Here is an 8994-nt window from a genome sequence, read left to right on the forward strand (position 1 = left end):
TGTAGAAAATAAAGAAGTTAAAATATTATCTTCCATTACTTATATATATATTTTTGTACAAATAGTTTTTAAGAACTAGTAAAAATTTAGATTATACAACATTAATTTATTGTAAAATTACAATATTCAATTTATCTTACCTTATCCATAAAATAAGGTCTCTATATTTTTGATAACTGAACGACTATTTTATTTATACAACTACTGGATTAGATAAATAATTTTTAATTATAACATAGAATGGTTTAGAGTAAATTTGTTAACATTTATTTCATTTTGTCGTTATCATATTATTACTAAATATATCAAATACAATTTTTTTCAATTTGAAGTAATTATAAAAGTACATAATTGTTATTATTCAATGTATAGTTTTCATGCATACCAATAACAAGTGGGAAGAATTAAGTTTAAAGTAGTGACGTGTCAGAACATATAATGGCTTGTGGAGGGGGGGGGCATCCTATGTGAGTAATCAGTACAGGCAGGATGTAGATTAAAACGCGGATGTAATATACTAACATAATCATGTACGTATATGTATGAATATCGGTACATATTGAATATCTTACTTTGATGTCATAGGCTAATGGCACTTCAGAATAAAGTGTAATATTCCGTTTTGAGCAAAAACATAAGAAATTTTATTCATTATGAAATATTTTTTAGTAAATATTTAAAACCTTTCTTTATTTTATATCTGCGCTGTAATAAAATAAAATATGTTTTATTTAAATGAAGCCATTTATTATATAATATTTATAGATATATGTAGGAAAAAAATTAATAAATTGAAAATATTTTAATATTACATATTTTTTGTGCATAAAATGGTTACTGATAATATAAGAAAGTAAACTCATAAGATCAATTCAAATAAAAGTCACCCATTCAAGAAATAAATATAATATATTTATACTATAGTAAATGATAGTACAAATTAAAATAATTCTTAAACAAAAATTTTAAGAATAGAATATTATTTAGTGCATTATTCATAGTTTTATTTAATATTTAAAGTTATTACTTTTAGAATAAGGAATATTCTGTACCTTAAAAATCTGTAAATAACAATATTTTGAAACATAGTATACTTATTTAGTAAAATAATTCAACGAGTGAGAAAGCATGGGAGCAAAAATAGATTAATAAAATTGATTTAAAAATATATTAAAGATTTTTATTTTAAAGATATAACTAATGCTAAAATATAATGAGGAGTTCTAATTCAAAATTTTTTATTTTTTTTTCATAACTATCTTCGGATTATTAATATTCAGTAAACTATCTGTTTACATTTTTGAAAACAGACCATTTTTTAATAGTTACTCTATTTTTATTTATTTTCTTTTCTTTCGAGTCAACTGTCATATTATATATCACAATCATTGCTTTTTAATTCAGATATGAGATTTGAATTGAAGCAAACTGCTTATTTTTTATAATACCTGTGATAACACATTTTATATACAGCTTAGTCTTAACTTGAAGAAACGAATAGTAGAAGCTCATTAATGTGGTTTATAGACAGAAAAGGGCATTAAAGAAGAGTGCGAAATCTTATTTCTATTGAGTTTTTATAAAATTAAGCAACATAACACTCTCAATAGATGAAATACTTTTCTTTAATCATTTAATTATTTTTGGTACTTTTCGTTTTCATATAGAAAAGTTTATTTATAGTCCTTTGATAAATATCAATTGTTCTTATGATAATTTTCAACTTATGATTTTATATTTAGAAATATGCTAAAATAAATATTTTTCTGTTTATTGACTGAAAGATCTTTCTATATAGTCAAAAGCTTAGAGATAAAATCAAGCTAAACATTCATTTTTTACTCAAAACTAAAAAATTTTTATTAAAACGTAATTGAATCATAATACTCTTCAATTCATTTAATAGGACCTGAAGGAAACTGTAATGTTAGTGGTAATCTTATCGTCTTAGCTTTTCTTTGAGATTTACATTTTGAATAGTGTAACTACATTTATCAACTATAATTTTCTATGCTTAAATAAACAGATTTTTTTTTAATAATTAATTAATGTACTGATAATTAACTAATGCTACTATCTTATTATAAGTAATTGTAACAATTTTATCTATGTTGATTAATACTATTAAATTTGACTTTCTACACATTAAATTAAATAAATTAAACTATTTGAAAAAGTCTTGCGTAGAGATATCATAGAGATTCTTGGGATTTAAAAATCTAAATATTTCATGTAATATTTTTATATGTCATAGGCTGAATATTCTAAAGAAGGTAATTACTGCATCTTCAAATCCAGTTTTTAGAAAATAAAATAAAACTCGTATAAAATTGTTTCATTTTAATAAAGTAAATGATTTTATATTCAATTTATTATAATATAAACTAAAACATTTATTACTCGTATATTTATCATTATTATTAATAATAAATAAGAGTTACATTATATAAGAAGAGGATATAGGATCTTAATGGTTTGCTCTTTTGAATCCTGGAACTTTATGCTTCTCTTTGCCTCTTTGGTTTCTATTACTTAATATTTCTGACTTTACTTTCTTATATTCTAATGTATAATTAATAAATTAAATTGGCACTATTTTTATTAATTTAAAGATAATAAATATAAATATAATATATTTAATTTTCAATTTAATGTCTGTAGAGTATAAATACTGTAATATAAATTATACCAATATAAATACTATAAATTATTTACTTAAATTTGTATAATATACAATTTTTTAAATAGTTCATAATTTATTTGAATAATGAGTAATTTTTTATTTATATTTATTTCATAAATTTCTTTTATTTCATGGTTTGTACTTACAAAAATTCATGTGTATTTTGGTAATGTTCGGAATTTCAGGTACCCGGAGGTTGAGAGACCAAGATGATTGGATTGGACCAGACTCATCATTTTACTGGTGGCAAAGTATGAATAAGTGAGAGATTAATATTTGAATTTAGTAATCAATACAATTGGTTTTCCTAATAAAACACATAAATATGATTCTACGTTGGCAGTGAGAATCGTTGACACCGTACCGCTCCTTGTTGGTAATTTGCGTAGAATTAGCGTGCACTGCCAGTCGATGTTGGAGGTCTCTTGTTATAGTGTGCTTGGTGGAATTGCTACACTGAGAAGCACAAGGGCGTAAACCTTGACACTCCTTGTGTAGAACCATGTATGGTGCTTTAGGTACGAGTCTCCTCTTGATGATAATATATTGAATTAATACCTCGGCTGGCCCCTTGCAGGAGACACTTGCAGAAGGTTCTTGCAGGATTCACAGAAATTCTTCGTCTGACCTAATTCTGTGATGAGTGCGTTGGTGGTGTGCTTCTTATGTAATATTCACTGTTGTGATGCAATCAGTACTCTTGACTGCTTGAGTCATGGCGCGCTTAAATAGTTGTTAAACGTATTGGCTTACTACCTTATTGTTGCAGAGTCTGCCTGAATTATGTGCGTATATTTAATAAAACAGAATAACTGGTATAAGGCGGAGTTTAGTTGCTATGTAGAGTAATGACTGATAACTGATTGATTTAGAAATTTACAGTAAGCCTAGAAGCCTGTTGAATATGGGCACGAAACTGAAGGCTTAGCCGGTCCATGGTGGCTCTGTTGAGCTATATCGACTATTTCATGACGGTCCTGCTAAGGCAGACCGTGATCCGTACCATGGCGTCTTCACTGAGAGGTGCAATGTATAGGTGTTGCTATGCCGAAAATGGATGACGTCAGAGACTAAAGCTTTAGAACTTTCGACAACTTCAGGAAAACAAGGCTTTACAAATTTTGTAAAATTCAAAACGACGTTGCTATGCGGAAACTAGATAAATATTACAGGACGTTGGCAAGCAAAGGCTTTAAAATGATCGAGAAATTTCGGAGTCAATGTTTACGATTTCGCGAGCTAGAACGATTACCAATTTAGAAAAATTAAATTTCTTGTAAAATGCTCCTATTGATATTTTTATTATTAATTTCAATTTATTAATAATTACATTTGATTAATAATAATATTATGAAATTTATCTTTGCCAGTGACAAAATTAAATTAGAATATAATTTAAAATGAATGAATAAGTCAATTGTCAGATCTCACTTTTTAATAAATCAATATATTATATTTAACATTCTGCTATTTTATAACCAAGTATTTATGATAGTTTTATAATATATAAAAATTCTCGAAATATCTAGATTTTTCTTTCTACGCCTCATGTAATAATCCAGTGCAGCAACAACGATGCCTTGTTGCCAGCTAAGTGAGCCGCCGCGTAGTTATATAAGGCAAGCACACGGCGTGCCTCGCTCTCTTGCTGAACCACTCTTGCCGAAGCTCCCTCTTACTCAAATGTGCTTGCTACAAACCTCTTGTCGTGAGCCGACCGCAGTGAACCGATCTAACCCTCTACCAGTAGAAGTCATGGCACGGGTCTCAGTCTGCCCTCATAAGGACCGCCATAGAACGGTCAGTACCTTCAGCAGAGCCGTCACGGAACCATCAAGCCTTCGGCTTCGTGCACGTATTCAAAAGGCTTATAGGCTCATTTTAATTCTACCTTGCGCTCACTTAACTATTATTACCACTCAGTGTTTTAGTATATACTGTAACGACGACACCTGGCTACATATTCGGCAACCAACTTAAAAATACACGTGCATTATTAAAAAGAAATTAGCAAGATTAGGTAGTGATTTTACAGTGAAGCCAATTGGTAGTACCAATAGTAATCAAAAGGGACACGCAGTAATTCAACATACCTTGTCGGCAGTTTACAAGGTACATCTCTTTATATTATTAAATAAGCTAGCCACACACGCGTAAAATCACGCTTCACAAAACTGCCTTTAAAGAATCGATTGGGAAAAAGTACGCTCTATCGAACTAATACTTCGACACCGTACAGGCCCTCAACGAGTTGACACAATTGACACAACACACTAATTACATTGTCAAATCCAGATAACAATTTACAAAATAATCGACAACAAAATACACGACAATCAAGTCCTTCAGAGCTCAAAGGCATGTCATTTATGATTCTTGTACATATCTGTCATGGGTGATGGATGGCATGGAAAGGAAGAATTAGGCTCCCTCATCTTCTACTAGTTGACGTGATGTTCTAACTGCCAGAAACAGGGCCGCTCTTGCTCCGTATGTGACTGTTGTCAAATGGAATGGCACTTCCGCCGCTTGTTCGTCTATCCACAGGATTCTCCGAAGGTCCTAGTCATCTTTGTCGGCTGATCTGATATCTTGGCGTCTGATCAAGGCGTATGATATATCTGGATTCAAATTGGGTCCAGTGTGCATGATGTCGTTGAGTGACAGACCTGATGTTGATTTGCTGGAGCCATTGAATACCATTCTTAATTTGGTTGTCATGCTATCTGGTTTGAGCACATCGTGATGTGGTAGATAATATTGAATCTGATGCTTCGACACTGAAGTTTTCGTCATGTGGATAAGATTATCGTATTTATAAACTGTTGATATTGACGGTGATATTCCTCGTCTCTCGAAAACTTTCTTATTAGTCTCAGTAAGCAGCGACCCCCTGCATTGAATGTATTATCGAGATTGTTAGCAGATAGGTTTAGAGGAAGTTAAACGATGTACCTCCCGGTTGAATCACAGGAGTGAGTACTCTTAAAGTGTTCCTCGCACTGCTGTTCTTCTAGTGTATGCTTATTAGCGTCGCTTGAGTTTGCTTCTTTCTGAACCCAAAACTTCGTCAGTACACTTATAAATAGTGTATTCTGATTTCATGTTTAAACGCATGGTGTGCTGTGGACTTAAAAGTCCTTATGGAATTGACTGGTCCTAGCATGAGCCATCCAAAAATTAATAGTTGCGCCATTGGTATGGATGGAGAACCTGTGATGACGTAAGGCTTAATGATTTGCCCATACATGTCTGCTCCAAGAATGACGTCTATTGGTCGAGATGTAAGATACTCTAAATTACTGATGTTAATGCCTTCAGAATGTGAGCCTGTATGATGATTATGGCTTTCGAGTGGAGTGAGTAGAGAGTAAGTGATACAGAATCTTGTGTCTGAGTTACTTGAGCTCCTCCAATTCTATGAATTTAATAATTGAAGACTTTCTAGGGATCTTAAGTTGTCTGATGAGGTTCTCGTTGACGAATGAAAGCTTAGAGCCTGTGTCAATGAGACGAACTTGTAGCTTAGTAGTTTTTAACGATATTCTTGCTATGGCACTGTCAAGCAATGATGTGGTGGAATGAACTAGTATGTCGATGATTTCACCATCATCTCATCTGGATAATGGGTTTGAACTACTGACTTAGATGGATTCTGCCGGTTGAAGACGATTGAACTACCCGAAGCTTTCTTGCTGATGTCTGGTAGGTATTGGATGTTCTTCTTACGGAGTATTGATAGCGTACTGCAGCTCTGGTTTGATCGATTATTAATTCTATCTCTGTTAGTGTCTTCAGCCGAGAAGTTAGGAAGGCCTCTAGTGGATCGTAGTGAGGGTATGAGGTGGAAAAGCTGATTGATGCCTCCCACAATTTTCTTGTGGTACGATCGAGCCGTCGACAGGTCAGGTATACAGAGGTGCATTGCCGCAGATCTTCTGCGACTGCCAATGCCCTCAGCTGTTTCATTGCCACTCCGTTGGAGTTGATGAATTTTTACAACTCGACATTTTCCTCTTTAATTGGATTTAAATTGAAAAAGGCTTGGTTAAAACATGATTAGCATGATGGGCAAGGGAGTCGTTTGTCAGAGGGAGTTCAGAAATTAGCTGCACTGCTGGGCCTTGCACTGAGGTGCGGAGGTGGTGTATTTTTTCAACCTCGCTAATGTCATTGTTGTTCAGACCAATGCCTTGAAAAGATCATGAAACGCACGCCAATCCTCTTGTTTTCCTGAGGATTTGGAAAGACTTATGATTTGATGTCCGCCCTTGCGGATGCTTGGGAAGGAGTTAAGTGGAAGGGGTTCCCATTGATACCGTGTGCACTTTTTCGCTTAATATGGTTTATTAAAGTTTATTCAAAATTACATTATTGTTGTCTTGGAATTATGTGATGGAAGGGTATATACTATGTTCAATCATGTTAATTTAGTTTCTTGAACTGATTGTACAGTGAATAGTCTAACTACACAAGATGTGCCGTGATGTTGCTGATTTTGTAAGAATCAGAAACTGATTATGCCACTCTTATGAGTGAGTATAGTTGTTCTATATTAATAATAGTATCATGCTAATCTTGTAAGGACTAACAATTATGTATGCCTTAGACGTGGGTTGGTCACAGAGAAACAGTAGCCTTAACCTGTTCTGTATTGAACCTCCACCATCACGAATGTTCCTTGTAGCTGATTAGTTTCACTTTTTCGGATGCTTACTAGCTCTTTCTTAAGTTAAAACTTAAGAATAGACACGTCTTCCTTCCTCGATGGCCTTACCTTGAAAGTATATGGCGAATAGCTAGCTGGTTGGCTGACTAGCATGACTGACTGGCTTCCTGGTTCAGTAACTATACGCGCCGTTTCGTGGTGTACTTGCTTTAAATATCCACTCGACAGCTTACTTAGCTGGCAACAATATATGGGTGTTGCTTTGCGGAAAACATTGCAGAACGTTCGAGTCTAATGCTTTAGTAGTTTCGAAAATTTCGTAAAAGCAAAACTTTAGAAGGTAGGAGAATTCCAAAGGACGTTGCTATGCAATATATTGCAACATTATAGGACACTCGAAGGTAAAGCTTTGGAATATTCGAGAATTCTCAGAACCAATGTTTATAAAATTAGAGAGCTAGAAGGCTTGTACATTTTCGAGAAGGAAAGTTCTTAAGAATTTCTCCAATTCTGTACATTACGACTCTTCAATTCTTCAGAAGCTAACATTTATTAAAAGCTTATAACGTATGTTTTTGTATCTAAATTTATTCTTTTATTAATTATATATTGTCTTTAAAAAATTATTATTTTCTAATTTTTATTATATAATATTTTTGAATGTTATAAATGTTCTATATTTTTTATTAACTTGATGTATGCGTCTTGAAAAATTGGTATAATTCACTAGTATAGAAGTGACATGTGTTACCAATTTCTTGTTTTAACAATTTATCTTTATTTTTGGTTTATTATTATTATATTTTCTTTATATTATTGCATTGTACAATATATATTTTGCACAAAATATTTATTATTACAGAAATAAATAAATATCTAAAATTTTCCATATTTTCGCCATGATTCCATATTAATTATTTTATTTCAACAATAGCAGATTTTTTTCATCTTAAATAATAAAAACATAATTAATTTTGCTATCGCTAAAAAATTAATCTATATTCAGACAAATTATTGTATAAACATCTTAAAACAAGTATTATTATGTTCATATTATTATGATCATCACCATTATAATTATTATTTTTCAAAATCATTCGATTTGTTCATTCTTGCATATTTTGATTTGTTTCTGTTTTTACAAATTCAATTTGTGATAGTTAATATGTTCTTTATAAAAAATATTAACTAAGAAATTTTTATTTGAAAGGGGAATATTTTCACATTTTATTTGATAATGGTTGTTGATAATTTTTCATCTCAGTATTATTATGTTTGTGAGATTTATTTATGCTTTTCTCTAATATTATATAAATTACTACATATAAAAAAATATGATTGTTATTCTGATTTTATAAGTCATTCATTATACTCAATTCAAAACTTAAATCTATCTTACAAAATTCACAAAAGATTGTATATGAAATGTAAATATTATGTATTATTTGACATAATTTAGAATTCTAAATATCGTGTTCTTATAATATATTTTAATAATATTGCATTCTAAATATGCTAAATAATGAAATATTTGACTTGAAATTCAAATTATTACTGATATTATTCAATACAATTTATCTATGTAAGTTATAATACAAATGAAAATGTCAAATTATTATATATTTATATAATGAAATTAATT

This window comes from Ceratosolen solmsi, unplaced genomic scaffold, assembly GCF_000503995.2.
Source record: "Ceratosolen solmsi marchali unplaced genomic scaffold, CerSol_1.0 scaffold57, whole genome shotgun sequence".
NCBI classification, from domain to species: domain Eukaryota; kingdom Metazoa; phylum Arthropoda; class Insecta; order Hymenoptera; family Agaonidae; genus Ceratosolen; species Ceratosolen solmsi.